The sequence below is a fragment of the Microplitis mediator genome, chromosome 3 (genome assembly GCF_029852145.1).
Source record: "Microplitis mediator isolate UGA2020A chromosome 3, iyMicMedi2.1, whole genome shotgun sequence".
In the NCBI taxonomy this organism is placed as follows: Eukaryota; Metazoa; Arthropoda; class Insecta; order Hymenoptera; family Braconidae; genus Microplitis; species Microplitis mediator.
In genome coordinates, this window is record NC_079971.1 from 2,624,724 (window position 1) to 2,644,651 (window position 19,928).

The 19,928-nt window shown below is 26.8% G+C and overlaps 1 protein-coding gene across 4 annotated transcripts in view; it reads left to right on the forward strand.

Moving 5' to 3' along the window:
* Positions 1-19,928, forward strand: part of LOC130664401 (protein Tob1) — a 51,270-nt gene that overhangs the window by 23,210 nt on the left and 8,132 nt on the right. The window lies entirely within an intron of this gene.

The window sequence follows — 19,928 nt, forward strand, 5'->3', positions numbered from 1 at the left end:
AAAAAAAGATCTGAAAATTTTTAATCGTTTAACTTTTGGATCATGAAGTCAGCTGACGTCTAATAAATTTTGAATTTTTTTTAAACTGACAAATAATAAAAAAAAAAAATATTTAAAAAAATTGCACTTATAGTTTATGAAATTTTCTACAAGTGTATTTTTTTATTTTATTTTTTTTTTGTATTTGATTTGTAGAAAAAAAAATCTGAAAATTTTTAATCGTTTAACTTCTGGATCATGAAGTCAGCTGACGTCTAATAAATTTTGAATTTTTTTCTCAATGATAAATGAAAAAAAAAAGTATTTGAAAAAATTGCACTCATAGTTTTTTAAATTTTCTACAAGTGCATTTTTTGAGATTTTTTTTTTTTTGTATTTGATCTGTTGAAAAAAAGAATCTAAAAAATTTTAATCGTTTAACTTCTGGATCATGGAGTCAGCTGACGTCTAATAAATTTTGAATTTTTTTTAAACTGACAAATAATAAATAAAAAAATATTTGAAAAAATTGCACTAATAGTTTATTGAATTTTCTACATGTGCATTTTTTTATTTTATTTTTTTTTTTGTATTTGATCTATTAAAAAAAAGATCTGAAATTTTTTAATCGTTTCACTTCTGGATCATGAAGTCAACTGACGTCTAATAAATTTTGAATTTTTTTTAAACCGACAAAAAATTAAAAAAAAAATATTTAAAAAAATTGCACTTATAGTTTTTTAAATTTCCTACATGTGCATTTTTTTAGTTTTTTTTTTTGTGATTGATTTGTAAAAAAAAAAAATCTAAAAATTGTCTTCTAACCAGGATATTTTTTTCTGTCATTGAGTTAAATATTTATAAAATATCTCGTGACTTTATTACGGACATACGTAATTTTGAAAAATAAATTACGCGTTGTTATAAATTAAGTTGATTAAATATTAAGTGTAATTTATTTAAATTTATAATTTTGTCCTCGAGTTTTTAAAAATAATAATTATTTCCCGCTGGATAATTTCAAATTATAAATAAATGGAAATAACGAGAAAGTTATAAAGTCGATACATGACGCTGTAGATAATTCCCAATCAACAATTCAGCTTCGATCGAACTTTAATTATCGTCGCTAATTATTCACTCACACTCTTGTTCTCTCGCGTCAGTTTAATTTTATACGTCACGTCACGTCACATAAAATTATTGTTATTTTATAATATATATGATGACACTAACAATTTCAATAAATCGATATTAATTTATTTAACACGTCGAAAATATATCAGAACTCATAGAAATGTAGCCTTGACTTTTTTTTTCTATTGCTATATATTTATATATTTATATATATATATAAATTTTGTCCACGGGCATGGCGGCCTTCAGTTTCAACTTAACAATATCTGTAATCAATTTAAACAATATTTACCTTTACTTAAAATATATATATATAAATTTATTTGTTTATATTTCATAAATTATCGCATGTTAAATATATAAATTTTTTCACTTTATAAATTTATCGTTTAAAAATTTATTGTCGACATCAATTATTTTTATAACTAATAAATTATTTTTTAAAATTATATTTTGGAAAAAAAAGTAATAAAATATCAAATTTTATTTATTGTTCTTCTCTTTTTAATAATATATATTACAGGATAATAAATGGCTGCGGTATGATGTCGACATAATTCTTGTGGTAAACACGAATAGTCGGGGATGTTTACGAATATAAATAAGAAAAATTATCTAATATTACTATATACACCCTCTTGATCCCAGCTCGACCCACTGGCCTATTTTCCATACGATTTACACCCTCTTGTAAACCCTGCTCACTTGTACTCCCTCTATCTCACCCCTAATATATTAAATAGGGCTTCCAAGTTTAGTCGTGCCCAAGAAAATTATCGGCTAGAGAAAACTCACATTAACATTTTTTTTATTCAAGACATTAATTATTAAATTCATTTTTTATTTTATATAAATTTTTTGTTTAAAAAAAAATTTTTTTACTGGTTAAAGTTTGACAGTGCAATGAAGTATAATAATTTTTTTTGACCTCTTATAATTTTTGGATGTTTTTTTCAAAGCAATAAATCATAAAAAAAATATTTAAAAAAATTGCACTTATAGTTTTTTGAATTTCCTACATGTGCATTTTTTTATTTTACTTTTTTGCAATTGATTTGTTGAGAAACAAAAATTCAAAAATTTTTAAATGTCTGCTAATTTTAGGATCATAGTTAGTTGACCTCTTATAATTTTTGGATGTTTTTTCAAAGCAATAAAACATAAAAAAAAATATTTCAAAAAATTGCACTTATAGTTTTTTGAATTTTCTACATGTGCATTTTTTTATTTTATTTTTTTTGCAATTGATTTGTTGAGAAACAAAAATTCAAAAATTTTTAAACGTCTGCTAACTTCAGGATCATAGTTAGTTGACCTCTTATAACTTTTGGATTTTTTTTCACAGCAATAAAACATAAAAAAAATATTTCAAAAAATTGCACTTATAGTTTTTTGAATTTTCTACATGTGCATATTTTTATTTTATTTTTTTTGCAATTGATTTGTTGAGAAACGAAAATTCAAAAATTTTTAAATGTCGGCTAATTTCAGGATCATAGTTAGTTGACCTCTTATAATTTTTGGATGTTATTTCAAAGCAATAAATCATAAAAAAAAAATATTTCAAAAAATTGTACTTATAGTTTTTTGAATTTTCTGCATGTGCATTTTTTTAGTTTTTTTTTTTTTGTATTTGATCTGTTGAAAAAAAAATCTAAAAATTCTTAATCGTTTAACTTCTGGATCATGAAGTCAGCTGACGTCTAATAAATTTTGAATTTTTTTTAAACCGACAAATATTAAAAAAAAAAGTATTTCAAAAAATTTCACTTATAGTTTTTTGAATTTTCTACACGTGCATTTTTGTAGTTTTTCTTTATTCGTAATTGATTTGCCGAAAACAAAATCCTAAAATTGTTGATCGTCTGTCAATTTTGGCAATTCATTTATTTCGTAGAAAAATTATTAATCAACACTCATTAAAAGTGATATTAAAATAATGATAAAAATACACTTTAAAAAATTAGAAGTGAATATGAATTTTAATCCGAATTCACTTCACTCAAAATTTCGGAAAAAAACTACTTCGCGTAAGAGAGTTTTTTTTCAACGGAATAATTTTTGAGTGACGTGGATTTTTTTTTAATACAAATCCACTCTAAAGGAAAGTTGATGTCGAAATGAATTTCCCATTAGAGGGAATTTCACTCCGAGGAAATAAAATAAATAAAAAATCATCGTCTCATCATTAATCTTCGCATTAATTACAAATTACAAATTTAACCCGCGTTTTTTTGAAAAATAATGACAAGTATTATCAACTAATTTTTTTCTACCCTTGTAAAAAAAAAACTATTAATTCAAAATTACAGTCTGAATTTTATGAGACATAAACAGAATTAATTCATTAGATTTTATGTCGTGATTAATTATTATTAATTACATAATTTTGAACGTGTCTAGTATATATATGTATAAGTTTTACATAAATTTGGATCACAGGAGATTAGGAATCAATTTTATAAATTAATTTCGTCCCTTTACTACTAGGAAAATAAAAATATATATATATATATATATATATATATATATATATATATATATATATATATATATATATATATATATATATATATATATATATGTATATGAAACGTATAAGAAAATGTGTCAAGAAATTTTCCGGAATGACATAAGTTTAGTTCTGATATATTTAAAATAATTCGTTTTTCCATGACTTCAAATTTATGTTGGATAGAAAAATTTTCCTTACAAACTAGATTTGTTGCTCTGGAATCGCTCTAGAATTAATTAATATTAAATTTGGTGCCTTGGTTACCTTGCATTTTAAAATTTCACAAAGATATTTATAAAAAAATGTACTATTGTCGACTGCCAATTTTTATTTGGCAGGTCGACGAGAAATCGTTAAAATTTATTGGCTAAATTGTATCGGCCAACTATTACGTAACATATAATTGCATTACTGGCATACATACTAATCTCTTATTTTTTTATTCTTATTTTTTTTCTGCATGAACTGAAAAAAAAGCATTTCAAATTTAAATAATAATACTTTGATCTAAATATTTAAACGCAACTAAAATATAAATTTCATCTATTTAAATTTAAATTACTTTAATTTTAATAAATCACAAATTCCACTTGCATTGGCAATAAAAAAAAAATTTTAATAATTTTAAAAAAAAATTTTGCATAATTAAATTTTAAATTTATTACTTCTTAAATGTAGGGCAAGAGCACAATAGGGTAATTTGGATTACTAATAAATAAAATTTTAAAATTTTTCACAAAAAACAAAAATGCATAAATTTTTTGTACCGGCTCATTTTGCTCATTTAAAAAAAAAAATTTATCACCAATTCAATTTCAAATCAAGTACTTGCATTTTTTTGGGAAGTAAATCCCCCCCCCCCTTCTTTTTTGCCCGTCAAATTCAAATTTTCAAATTCTCAATGAAAATAAAATCTATTGACAGAAAAAAAATTTCTTGGCACAAGAAATATTTTGTATTATGAAATGAAAACAAAAATTTTCTTGAGACCATACAAAAAAAAAAAAATTTTGACTGAACGTAAATATTTTTGATTCAAGAAAATTTTTTTCAAAAACTCGATTCTCTCGAATAAAGTAGAACTCTGACCAAGACAAAGTCTCTTGGCTCAAAAAAATCTAGATTTCCCAAAAACGGTCGTTTTCCAAAATATTTTCTTGACTCAAAACTTTTTTTTCTATAGAAAATATTTCTTGCCCAAAAAAATTTTTCTCTTAAATTCATAAAGCAAAAAATTTTTTGGCACAAGTAAAAATTTTGTATTATGAAATGAAAACAAAAATTTTCTTAAGACCATACAAAAAAAAAAAAATTTGACTGAATGTAAATATTTTTAATTAAAAAAAATTTTTTTCAAAAACTCGATTCTCTCGAATAAAGTAGAACTCTGACCAAGACAAAGTCTCTTGGCTCAAAAAAATCTAGACGTTTCCCAAAAACGTTCGTTTTCCAAAATATTTTCTTAACTCAAGACTTTTTTTTCTATAAAAAATATTTCTTGCCAAAAAAATTTTTCTCTTAAATTCATAATGCAAAAAATTTCTTGGCACAGGTAAAAATTTTCTTTGGACGAGTGAAAATTTTTTGCATCAATTATTTTTTTTTGTGTAAATTACAATTACCGATATACGTTTTCAAGTAAAAACAAAAAAATAAAAAAGTAATATTACTACATCGCTGCAGCCTTAGTTAGTTAAAATAGTAATTTCACATGGCAACATACTCGTACTAGTCTGTCGGTATAATTAAAGTTGACCATGAATCGACAAATATAATATACGCGCTTTAAATGTCATGTATGCGCTATGCTGCATGCCGTCTTTCTCGTTATGCCAAACGATGATAATTGTTATGTATTATTACTTGATATATATTACATACGTACTATAAACACTAACTATAAATGTATATTCAATTTTATCAGCACTTGTACACTATTACAATTCATTGATAATGATACGTAACATAAATTTATTGAATTAAAAACATACATTTTTCTTTATTATTAATTAATTATACTTAATTAAAAAAAAAATTTATATTATTAATTACTTGCTATAAATAGGATTAAATAATAATCTTATTATACGTCATGAGACTGTGTAAACATAATTATAATTAAATACGCATGCTCATAATAACAAGTCGTGGAAAAAATTCACTTTTTATTTATTTCAATACCAATATATATAGTCATATATATTTTTATATCATGAGCTGTAGAAATACGACTTATGATATATCTAGTATATATATATTTATTTTTTCATCTGAAATATTCGAAATATGGTGTCAAAAATACATGAAAAAAATATATACTTGGGACCCGGGTTCAAAAATAACTCAAATTTGACTTTTTTGACTTAAAGTCGTCGGATAAGCCAAAGCTAAGTGAAATTTGAATTTTTTGACTTAAATGGACACTAAGTGAGTCAAGTTATCAAAAAATAAGTCAAAGTCAAAAGTGTTTTTCATACATTTTGGACTTATGTTTGGATAAGTCGACTTACGTAGTATACAATTGAGTCAAAAAAGCTAAATTTGACTTGATTTTGGATTAACCGACTCGATTTTGAGTCGAGAAAGTCATTTTTTTGTAAAAAAAAATTTTGAACTGAAAATAATCAAAAAATTTCCCGTGAAAAAAAAATTCGTTTTGAAAAGGTTCCAAAACAGTTCTGCATGTGGAACTTTTAAGCATGAAACAGATTTGAACTTCGAATGGAACTTTTTTTGAACGTTAGTAATTTTGATGGTAAAAAAAAATTTTTATGAGCAAATTTAGAGTCAAAATCGGACGTTCTTGGAACTTTTTTGGAATTTTATACAGACATTCCAAACCATTCCAAAATCACTACTTTTGCATCTTTTGGAGACTAAAGACGTTCCAAAAACAAACCAAAAGTGTTCAAAAATCACTACTTTTGAATTTTTTATACAACAAAAATTAACATCCATAAGAAATTCCAAGAACGTCCTTTTTTTTACTCTAAATTTTCTCATAAAAATTTTTCTTTTACCATCAAAATTACTAACGTTCCAAAAAAGTTCCATTCGAAGTTCCAATCTGTCTCATGTTTAGAAGTTCCACATGCAGAACTTTTTTGGAATCTTTTTGGAACGAATTTTTTTTACGCGGGTTGGATATAAATTTTTTTTTTCAAAAATTAGTACTAAGCAAAAGAACATTTTATTGTAAGATGGGTAAAATGGTCATATTTGATACGAAAACAAAATTTTGAAAAATTGGAAATTAATTAAAAACGTTTGTAAATTTTTTGACGTAAAAGAGGCAAAATGGATCCAAAAATTTTTTATAAACTAAAATAATCAAGAGTAAAATGATGTCAGAAATTTTGTAAAAAATATACGTGGACAAATGAGGCAATTTGGGCCACAAAAAATAAAAAATATGGGAGATTAATTCTAAAAATTTATACTCGTGACTTTATTTTATTTTTTTCACAAAATATTTTTTTGTAATCAATAAAAGTAATTGTTATTAATTTTGATGACTCAATAAAAAAATTGTTTGTTTTTATTATGATTATTATGAGTCAATTATATTGTAGTTTTGGTTGTGATTTTTATTATTTGATGGTTAAGATACTTAAATAAATAGACTACTGAGTCATCACGTGTGGGACATGTGCCAAGTAGAACGTGTGTGTGGTATGTTCGATTAGTACAACAGTACACAGTAGTGGGTTCGATGAACGCCAGACAAACCCGTGAGAATCCGTCATTTTAACTTTTTTAAATTAATGTCAAGGGCGTTTATTTATTATAATTATTACTATTTTTTTTGCAATTTAAATTCTTAAATTTTTTTCCAAGCGATAAAATAAAAAGTATTTTTTCTAAAACTATTTAAAATTTTCCATTGACTAGAATTATTTATTTTTAAAAAATAAATGTCAATTACTTCATTATCTTTCACATTATTATTCGTTATCTCAGAGATAAAAACATTTTTGTCATTATCATTTTTCGAGTTATTTCTTTATTTTAAAAAAGTATTACATCAGCTTACTTACATTTTATTTTTATTGTTAACCAAAATTTTTTTACTTATTTTAGATCAGAGAAATTTTTTTTTCTTACACGTGTTTATTTACATTTGAAGGAATGGGACATTTTTTTTTTTAAGTCTGACCCGCCATGGGGTTAAATTCCTCTCCGACCCCTGGACCGTAAACAATTTTTTTTTTTTTCAAAATTCTCCCGATTCACCTGATAAATTTTTTTTAAACTGCATCGAAAAACGATTTATTAAAAAAAATAATTTAACTTTTATCGAAAATTAAAAATCTATTAAAAGGTTCTATAGGAATGTCGAGTAAAGAATTTTTATTGCCCATATGAATTTTAAGAATTATACTTGTACTCGAAATCTATAAATACAAGCACTAAATATAAAGTAAACATTTGGATGAATAGACCGACAGAAGATCAATTAATCTTGAAGTTCAAAACTTGAGTCTCAATACAATACTCCCACATATGTGCACAGTACATTATTATGTATGGTTCAGGAACTTGTAAACTCTATCTAGTTGCACGTGTGACTTTAGCTAAATTTTCTACGTATTTCTTAACCTTAATCACTAGAGCTAGGATTTTTACTTTGACTTAAAAATAAATATTAATTATCAATGCTGTCAAATTTTGGACATTACGGCGGAAATATTGGTCGTATAAAAAAATTTTTCGAATAAAAGTTGTTGCAAATTTAATTTTATAAAAAAAGTGTCTCTTATAAATTTTTTTTACGACTAATGAGAAAGCCGTAATTTCAAAATTAGGATTTTCATAATTAACAAAAATTTGAATCATTCATTATGAATCTTAATTTTGGAATTGCGGTGAAAATATTGATCGTATAAAAAAATTTTTCAGATAAAAGTCGTTGCAAATTTAATTTTATAAAAAAAATGTCTCTTATAATTTTTTCTTAGGACTAATGAGAAAGCCGTAATTTCAAAATTAAGATTTTCATAATTAACAAAAATTTGAATCATTCATTATGAATTTTAATTTTGGAATTGCGGTGAAAATATTGATCGTATAAAAAAATTTTTCAAATAAAAGTTGTTGCAAATTTAATTTTATAAAAAAAATGTCTCTTACAATTTTTTTATAGAACTAATAACAAAGCCGTAATTTCAAAATTAAGATTTTCATAATTAACAAAAATTTGAATCATTCATTATGAATTTTAATTTTGGAATTGCGGTGAAAATATTGATCGTATAAAAAAATTTTTCAAATAAAAGTTGTTGCAAATTTAATTTTATAAAAAAAATGTCTCTTACAATTTTTTTATAGAACTAATAACAAAGCCGTAATTTCAAAATTAAGATTTTCATAATTAACAAAAATTTGAATCATTCATTATGAATCTTAATTTTGTAATTGCGGTGAAAATATTGGTCGTATAAAAAAATCATAGGAGACATTTTTTTTATAAAATTAAATTTCCCAAAACTTTTGTTTGAAAACTTTTATGATAAAATCAATGTTTTCGCCGTAATATCAAACATTAGAACCATTCATTTCAAAATTCAGGCAAAAATCTTGTCTCTACTAATCACTGATAGATTAATAACAAATTTATTTAAATAAATTCATTTTGAAATGCAATCCGGTATTCGATCTTGTCTCGTAGATACTTAAAATATTTTTTAATCTCCCGCAAAGTTATTCTAAAATTATACATTGAGACTGTAGATTGCCGGGGATTTAAGTCGAGAATAGATCATTCGTGTTACTTGACAACCGTTACACCTGCTTGACACTCTTAAGTAAATATAACTATTTATTTTTATATTATTCATGTATATATATATATATAGATAGATAGATAATATATACTTTTAAATGCATCTCTCATTTTTTGAGGCTTGAATTTTTTAAACAAAAATAAACTTCCTAACAGTAGGGGGTAAAAAAATTATTTTGAAAATTTTTAAATTATTTTGAATTACATAAGAAAAGTCACAATTTATTTAAAGTCATTACGTAAATTAATGAGTTTGTATCGATTGTTTTTTATTAAAAATTTTTTGGGTTGCATGCGAATTTCAGATGTATTTACATACATATCGTTAATAATGTCATATATATACCAATTTTTTTTTAATGAGTCTGATAATTTCGAGTTTACGAGTCTTACTATAAAATTTATCGAATTTAAAAAATTAATTATGGGCCAGGGTGGGGTAAAACGGGATATTTAAAAAAATACGAAGTTTTCGAGGACTTAACTACGCAAAATTTTTTTTTCTTTCATAGTATTCAAAGCAAATTGAAAAAATTTTCAGTTGCGTTAAAAAAAAAAATTTAATTTTCGCGGGCAAAATGGGGTAACCCCCAAAAAAAATACTGGATATTAAATTTTGATCAAATTTTTTGTAAATAATTTATGTAAAGAAAAATTACATTTTATATAATTATTGGTTGCAAAGAAATAAATAAAAATTTTTAAGTTTCTATCATAAAATAAAAGTCATTCATATTTTTTGACTGACACTCGATTTTTGAAAAAGTTTAACAGTTTTTTGAAAAATTCAGAATAATGCTCAAGTATATTTACAAAAAAAATTTTGGAGTGTTTGAAAAACATGTAAACAACAAATTTTTTTACAAAATTTCGGGTATGCCCATTTTGCCCCTCATCCCTTACAAAAAAAAAAAAATTTTTCAATTAAAATTCAGGTTTTTCGATAACGATCAGCTTTAAAATTAATTAACTTATGGGCATTAAAAACCCACTTATTAAAATAAAATACATTGTGAGTATATATATATATATATATATATATATATATATATATATATATGTGTTAATTTTATTATCTTAAAAACCTGTTTTTTCATGAATCACATTAAATATTGAATAAAAAAAGAAGATAACTGTCAATAATTTTTAAAAGTATTATTATTAAGACAATCATATATATATTTTAATTACCCTAAAAACAATATATATAAAAAAAACTTCATATTTTAAATTAAAAAATTTTTTTTCCTTAGTTCTGCATGATCTCCATTAAAAAAAAAAAAAATAAATGAAAGTTTTAAAATAATATCTTATCTTCTAAAAATATTATTCCATATATAACTAACACACATAAATTTATATACTCATTGGTTATGTGAATCATATCAGCTCGTACAAATAATATAGAGTAGGTATTTATCGATCCGACGACACCTTTTATTTTTTATCCCCCACCTCACAATAAATCACGCGTGATACATAATTATTATAAATACATATACATATATATAGGATATACATAATTGTTATGAAAACAGTATTTTTGTAATTATAATTACTCATACAAATCCATGCAATTACTTTTTAAATTTATTTATTTTTTTTTCCTTTCTTTTCTTCTTGATAATTTATTTTATAAATATATTATTAAGATACAGGGGTTCGCGGATAAAGTTTAATAATAAACAATAAATATAAAAAAATATTGTATTTCGTAAGAACAAACGAGTCAAAGTATAATGGCTCCATTTCCGCAAGTCTGGCAAGACCTAAGGATGACGAACGGCTCTCGTATTTCCGTGGATAATGGCTTTTGTACGTTTCACGTCTCCTTCCTTTAACACCACGCCTTTACTACTACCCTTTTTTTTTTTTTTTTTTTTTTTTTATTTTTTTTTTTTATTTTTTATTCACTTTATTTTGCTTTACCGATATACATATACACACTCATTGGTATATATATATATATATATATATATATATATATATATGTATATATGAATGTGTGTATTTATGCAAGGGTATATGTGTATATTTTAACTGTATGTATTTATATGAAAATAAATTTGAAAGTATAAATAATTTAAAATTAGATTTCAGATATACGAAATAAAAATACGCTTTTGTGTGAATTTTATTTTAAAGTATAAATTTATTCAAATTATACGATAAAAGCGGGAATGTTAAATTTTAAATTATTTAAACATTAAATTTATATATAATTTGAGTATATATTATAGTGTTTTATAATAGGTATACATATAGATATGTATATGTAGGGGGAGGCGGGACAAGAATTATTTTGAAAATTGGATCAAATAAAAAATAGCATTTCACTGTCAGGTTTTTAATTTAAAATTAAAAAAAAAAAATTACAAAAATACAAAGTATTCGGAGCGAGGCCAGGATTCTGAATACATTTTTTTTTTTATTACAAACTTACTAATTTTGCAGCGACAGTACTCGAGTAAAAATAGGGCAATTTAAAAGTTTAACGAAATAAAAAAAAAGTTTGGGGTATCCGTTGTAAGATAAACTTTTTTTTTTTTTATTGAAATTTCAAAAGAAAATTTATTTATTTTTTTATTAATGAAAACAAAAATTGTGTACGGTAATTAAAATTTATTACAATAAATAAATTATGCTTTCACTGTAAAAAATCATTGGGGTAAGTCCAAGCGGTGTAGGTGTTAAAATCGACGGTGTTAAATTTCAACACCGAAAGCGGTGTTAAAATAACACCGCCGCCGGTGTAAATATTCTGTACCGGTGTTACAAAATTTCCCCGGTGTTAAAATAACGCCGCCGCCGGTGTAAATATTCTGTATCAGTGTTAAAAAAATTCCCCGGTGTTAAAATAACGCCACCGCCGGTGTAAATATTCTAGACTGGTCTTAAAATAACACCGCCGCCGGTGTAAATATTCTGTATCAGTGTTAAATAAAATTCCCCGGTGTTAAAATAACGCCACCGCCGGTGTAAATATTCTAGACCGGTGTTAAAATAACACCGCCGCCGGTGTAAATATTCTGTATCAGTGTTAAATAAAATTCCCCGGTGTTAAAATAACGCCACCGCCCGTGTAAATATTCTAGACCGGTGTTAAAATAACACCGCCGCCGGTGTAAATATTCTGTACCAGTGTTAAAAAAAATTCCCCGGTGTTAAAATAACGCCACCGCCGGTGTAAATATTCTAGACCGGTGTTAAAATATCGCCGCCGCCGGTGTAAATATTCTTTACCGGTGTTAAAATATTTTACTTTGTGAATATTTGTATTACTTGATCACTATACTTGTTAACAAATGATATTCTTTATTAATTTTCACAAAGAACTGACATTTTTTGTGTTTTATAATCTTTAAAGTTAATACTTCAAGCGGGTGCAGCTTACACCAATTTAACACCGCCGAATTACGCTTCCTACACCAGTGTAATTTCATTTTAACACCGGGCAGAGTTAAAATAAGTCCATTTTTAACACCGTTTTTTTTGCAGTGCTTAAGTACCCGTTATACCCCGTATTTTCTTTCTTTCTCTTTCTATGTATATATATATTTGTATGGAGAATATATAGTTTTATTTTAATAGTCTCTTAAATTCTTCTCACGTACATTCCATCAGTTCGTGCAAGTCCACAGAGTACGTCTAGTCACTTTTAGTCTATATATCTTTCTATATACACAGTACACCCATTTACCATCAGTATCCACCTACTATTTTATCCCAAAAGTTAATACCAACTCACAACTATGTGTCGAGTAAAATTCATTAGAAACTCTTGCCGGATATCTATTAATTACCACTTAAATTTAACCAGAGATTACCAAACTTTTTCCCATATAATAAAACGTTCACAACTATTTCATGTATTTATTGCTTAACTTTAAATTCCATTAATCTACAATTACAGTCTACTGAATGTTAAATTTATTATTATTAAATTTTTAAATACTTGTTTTTTATTTCTAAAAGAAGTTTTAATTTTTTCTAAGAAAAATTTTCACATTCCCGCCCTTTTTGGATTAACCATCTTTCCCCGTTTTTTTCGACTAAACCATACACTGTAAAAATTGGGCGCGAATTTGAAGTGATTACAAATTTTATTTAAATCTAAATTCACTCGGTCCCGAATTTTTTAAAAAATTCACGACACAGGAGTAAATTCAAAGTTTGTTTTTCATCAGAGTGATCTTGATTTTATTTAAATCTGCATTTACTCAAATTCAAAGTTAATTTTACTCCAGGATTAAATAAATAAATAGTCATTCGCTCCGCATTCACTCCGGATTTACCCCACGTTCATTCCGCTAATTTTTTATGATACAAAAATTAGCCGACGTCGATTAATTTTTGTATTTTTTTTTTGGCGCGAAAAATTAAAAAAAAAATATTTCAAAAAATTGCACCTAGTCTTTTAAATTTTTTACACATGCATATTTTTAATTTTTATTTTTTCAAATTTCTTTGTTGAAAAAAAAATCCGAAAATTATTAATTGTCTACTACAGGATCATAATTTTTTACAGTGTAACAAACCATTGTAAAAAAAAGAGTTTTTTATTCCCACTATCATATTTCATTTTTGTGACAATAAAGTTAGCAGGCATTTAAAAATTTTTGAATTTTTTTTAACAAAAAAATAAATATTAAAAAAAATATTTTGAAAAATTGCACGTATAGTTCATAAAATTTCCGACATGTGTATTTTTTTAAAAATATTTTTTTTTCATTATTTATCTGTTAAAAAAATTTTTTTTTAAATTTCAAATGTCTGCTAACTTTACTATCATCTCATTTTCCCCCACCTATTTTTCTTTACAAATCCTGTATTAAAATAACAAAAAAAAAAATTAAGTATTTTAATATTCGAGTAAAACCAAGCGATTAAAAGTAATTTTCAACCCTTCAATCATCACTAAAAATTAAAAAGCTTTCATCCGCTTACTCCCCCAATTCATTAAAATTTACATTGTTAAGAAAATCCTCATCATTCTTTTCAACCAATAAAATTTTAATCCAACGCTCAAACTGTGGGTGTATTGTACTTACACAGACACAAGCGCATAAATTTATATTAATAATATCACCAACAATGTATAATTATAAATATAGACATATATAAATAGTTATTTCTTATTTCATTGTACTACGGTATTATTATTTCATTATTTTGTTGAGTTTCTTTATTGACAGTCAGCCTAGTTTAGAGAGTAGGATCCGGGACAGAGCAATCATATACATATGCGGGTGTACAGGGGCCATCAGTACAACTATATACGAATATAAGTAACATATAGAGTATAGACTATGTTGTTATCTGGAGCAACCGGCATGGCATCATGTGTGTCTGTTGGTGGGCCGTGTCGTATTGATCTGGCAGGTCGCCGCCTAGCCTGGCTGCGAACCTCGTTGGCTTTTCTGCTGCTGCTGCTACTGCTTCTGCTTCTGCTACGTATAGTAACACTCTAACTAGTCTATGTAGTCTACTGGTATAGTATAGTATAGGATAGTATAGTATAGTTAAAGTAAAGCTCTTTTGCTCACTATACTATTACACTCCCGCGAGAACGAGAACGAGAACGAGATAGACAAGCTTAATAGTAACAAGGATACTAGAATAAAATGAGAGACTAGGATATCAAGCATCCGCCCTTTTTTGTAATACCATTTGTAATTTAATTATTTGCTGAGAATTTTATTTTACTTTTTCAATTTTTAAATAGTTCACTATTTTGATATCTTCAATTTTTTTAATTTTATTTTGGGTAAAATTTATATTATTGAGGGCGCGTTCAAAGTAAAAAATCGGGATTTTATTTCAAACTCGGAGTTCCGGAGTTTTAAAAAAAATCCCTCTGATGGGAAGTGAATAATGAGCGTGAATGTCGTCAGTCAATTTTTTAATTTTTTAAATATATTTACTTTTACCTAGTGAGTTAAGAATTTATTAATAGCCACGCAATGATAAAGAAATTTAAGTGATCAATTAAGAATTGAAAAATATTGTCGTAATTGATGGATGCCTTAAGACTAATTTTGACACTTGACAACTGACGTCATAGCGATTCTCAAAAACAAACGTCATTACACTGATAGAAGAATTTCTTAGGATTTAAAAATATTTCTTCTTTAAGCGGTGTTAAAATGAAATTACACCGGTGTAATTCGGCGGTGTTAAAATACTGGTGTAAACTACGTCCGCTTGACACACGCACGTGCACTCGAACACGCACACACACACGCGTGCGTGCACACGCAATAATACACACATGCATACACACCCACACATGCACACATTCCCAAAGTAAAATATTTTCACACTGGTAAAGAATATTTACACCAGCGGCGGCGTTATTTTCACACCACTTTTGGGGTTAAAATTTAACACCGCCAATTTTAACACCTACACCGCTTGGACTTACCCCGGTAATTTTTTACAGTGTATAAAATCTTCTAAATGCTAAGAAATCCTTCTACCAGTGTGCAAAATATTTTTTCTTACACTGTAAAAAATCACCGGGGTAAGTCCAAGCGGTGTAGGTGTTAAAATTGGCGGTGTTAAATTTCAACACCGAAAGCGGTGTAAAAATAACGCCGCTGCCGGTGTAAATATTCTGTACCGGTGTTAAAAAATTCCCCGGTGTTAAAATAACACCTCTGCCGGTGTAAATATTCTAGACCAGTGTTAAAATAACGCCGCTGTCGGTGTAGATATTCTTTACCGGTGTTAAAATACTCCAAGCAGACGCAGTTAACCCAGCTTTTACACCGGTATTACTCCGCTTTTACACCGGTTACCCCGCTTTTACACCGATATTACTCCGTTTTTACACCGGTTACCCGGCTTTTCCACCGATTTGACTCCGCTTTTACACCGGTTACCCTGATTTAACACCGGTATTTTTAACACCAGTGTATTACTCCTCCTACACCGGTGTAATTTTATTTTAACACCGGGCGGAGTTAAAATGATTCCATTTTTAACACCGCTCTTTTTACAGTGTAAGAATAAAAATAAAATCTTAGTTTAATGATTTGACTAGATCTAGTCATGTCTGAATATATCCGGTCGGATCTAAAATTTTTTTGAGTAAAAGGATAATTACAAATTTATTATATTTAAAAATTTTCAACTCGTAATTGATAATTTATTTACAAGTTTCAATTTTATCTATTTTTTTTATCAAAGAAATAATTATGAGGTGTGTAATTTATTTTTAATTTCATTGAACTGTCAACAATAAAATATGCCATAGTGATAATACGCATCCGTAGTGCGCACAATTTCTAAATGCGCACAATTAATAATTAACGCTTTTTTTTTTTTTTTTTTTTTTTTATAGCAGAAGTCCTTAAAATAAGTAAATAAATTTTTTTAAGTATTTAAGTAGAGCTTGAATGTTTCACAAGACTTAAAACAATTTATTTAAAAAATAAGCAAATAACGATAAAAATTATGAGCCTTAATATTAAACTCACAATGAACTCGGAAAAAAAGATTATATATAAAGTTTATGCACTTGTAAGAGAATAACTTTGAGTCTTTAGGGTGAAGAAAAAATTAAAGAGTAGAAATAAAGAAAAAAGGGGTGAAGCAGCTCGTAAAATAACGAGTCAACTCGTAAAAAGTGTTTGCCAACTTGTGATAATGGAGTAGAAAAGATAAAATCCTCAAAAAAACAACTTTAGCAATAACAATAAGACACGACTCAAGAAACAATTATACTTAAAAAATATTATCTATTTTTTATAGTCAAATATTTTCGGAGTCGCGGGTTAAATGCGTAGTCAATACAGAGTGGATCCCTATCAAAAAAATTCATGTGGGATTGCATGGGAACCCATAGGAATCTATAGGAATTAATATAGGAGTCTATGGATTTATATAAAAATTCATGTAGGAAACCATGGGTTTCTGGATTCCCATATAGGAACTTGGATATATGGATTTCTTCGTGGGAAATACATATAAATAAGAATCTGGGTTTCTACAGGGAGAAATTTTTTTTGATAATATTTACCCTACAGTTTAGAGTAGATCTGGGCCAAAAACAAAAAAAATACAGAAAGAATAAAAACTGATTTCTTTATCAGTATTATTTTTTATTCTTTTTTATTTAATAAAAATTACTCGAAATTAGGTTTTTTTCACCACATACACTGTAAAAAATCCGGAGTGAATCCGGAGTTCCGGAGTTCTGAAAAAAATTACTCCGCGATGCGGATTTTATTTCACTCCGAATTCACTCCGGTCCAGAGTTTTAACATTTAAATTAATTTATATTAAATTGTTAAACAGCGTGTGTGTGTGCGTGTGTATGTTCGGGTGTGTGCGAATATGTGCGTGTATGTGTTCGGGTGTGTGCGTATGTGTGTTCGGGTGTGCGAATATGTGCGTGTATGTGTTCGGGTGTGTGCGTGTGTTCGGATGTGTGCGTATGTGTGTTCGGGTGTGCGCGTGTGTGCGAATATGTGCGTTTATATTTTTGGGGTGTGTGCGTGTGTGCGTGCGTGTGTTCGGGTGTGTGCGTATGTGTGTTCGGGTGTGCGCGTGTGTGCGAATATGTGCGTGTATGTGTTCGGGTGTGTGCGAATGTGTGTACGATAATTCTCCCCGTGTATATAATTAATTTCTATAGAATCTGGGGTATCTGAATTTCTATGCCTATATCGTCTATGGGAATCCATCCGAAAACGCCATGTGGGAACCCACACAGGAATCTGCTGTATTCCCACATGGATTTTTTTCTATAGACATGATTTTTTATTTATTTAATCTCCTTGGAGTGAAATTCTGTCCTTAGAGAAATTTATTTTAACATTAAAACTCTGGGTCAGAGTGAATGCGGACTGGAATGAAATTTACGTCACTCCGAAATCACTCTGCTGAAAAAAGCTCTATTCCGTGAAGTGGTTTTTTTTTTAAACTTCGGAGCTTCAAGTGATGAAGTGAATTCAGAGTTACATAAAATTTGTATTCCCTCCGTATTTTTTACTGTATAGTGGGTTAATGTCATTAGTTTATATTCGCGACTTTTTTTTTTCTTAGACTAAACTTTAAAAAGTCCATGAAGTTAAGAGACGACCAAAGATCGATCGGACTGATCGATCTTTAGAACAATGATAAATTATGTTTCATCAACATAAAACTTGCGCTATAGGGGAGAGTGGGGCAGAGCGGCCCCCCTAAGCCAATTATTATTTTTTGTGGCTTTCAACCATAAGATCACTTTACTTTTGTCCTATTTCGAACAAATTTATGGACATTTTGCCAAAATTCTGAAAAAATTTTTTTTTTTTTGTGGGGCAGAGCGGCCCCCCTTCAAAAAGTGATAAAAAAAATTTTTTTTTTCGTTTTTTTTTTTTTTAAATTGTTTTCATCATTAAGAATGTATTTCTTTCTCTTGACAACTATTTTTGGTTTTATATTACTCGAAAAAAATTTTTTAATGCGTAAAAAATCGTTCACTCTCGATTACCTTAATTACTAATTGTTATTTAATAAAAAAAAAAATCAATTCTATAATGTTACTTTATTTCAAAAATTTATCAACTAAAAAAAAAAATTTTATTTTTATAAATTTTTAGTGACCAAATTTGCCTCTTACATAGAGAAACGGCCGAAAAATATGAAAAAATAATTTTTTCGGAAGTTTCGGCTGGTCTATTTTGCCCCAGGTGTTATGCGTAGGGCTAGAAATGTGGAATTATAATAATTTTTTTTTAATTTGACGATAAAAATATGAAAAAATCACTTTTTCAAAATTTTGGGCTTGTCCATTTTGCCCCAAATGTCATGCGTAGGGGTAAAAATGCGCAAACATATCGGATTTATAGTAATTAGTCGAAAAAAAAAAAAAATTTTTTTCGGTCAAAATTTCAGGGGGGCCGCTCTGCCCCACCCTCCCCTACTTTTATTGTTTTACTTCATCTACTTGCACATAATATACATTAATTACGAAGAAAAAAAGAATTTCTTGGCGCAAGAAATTTTTTGTGTTATAAATTGAAAACATAATTTTTCTTAAGATAAGAAAAAATTTCTTGGTTCAAAAAATTTTTTCTTGCTCTAAAAAAATTTTTTCTCGCTCCAAAAAATTTCAAGTTTCCAATTTATAATTCGTAAAATTTCTTGAGGCAAGTAAAAATTTTTTTGGGACAAATCAAAATTTCTCGCACTAAGAAATCATTTTTTTCTTTGTATGTATTAATGAATTTATTATACATTATTATAAACGAGGATAATTATAAATGACTAGACGTTCCAAGATAATTATGTTGAAATCAAAAAATTTTTTTTTTAATATTTGATCTTTAGTACCGAAGATTTATTAATTAATTAATTAATTATTTAATGTTCAGTTTAAAATAAAAATATTTGAGTATCAAGTGATTATTTATCAATTAATTATCGAATTATTGAGAATGATAATTAATTTTTAGTCACAACAGTTGACCCAGATATTTTTATATTAATGTAATTATGATAATTTTCAGTGATAAAAATAAATTT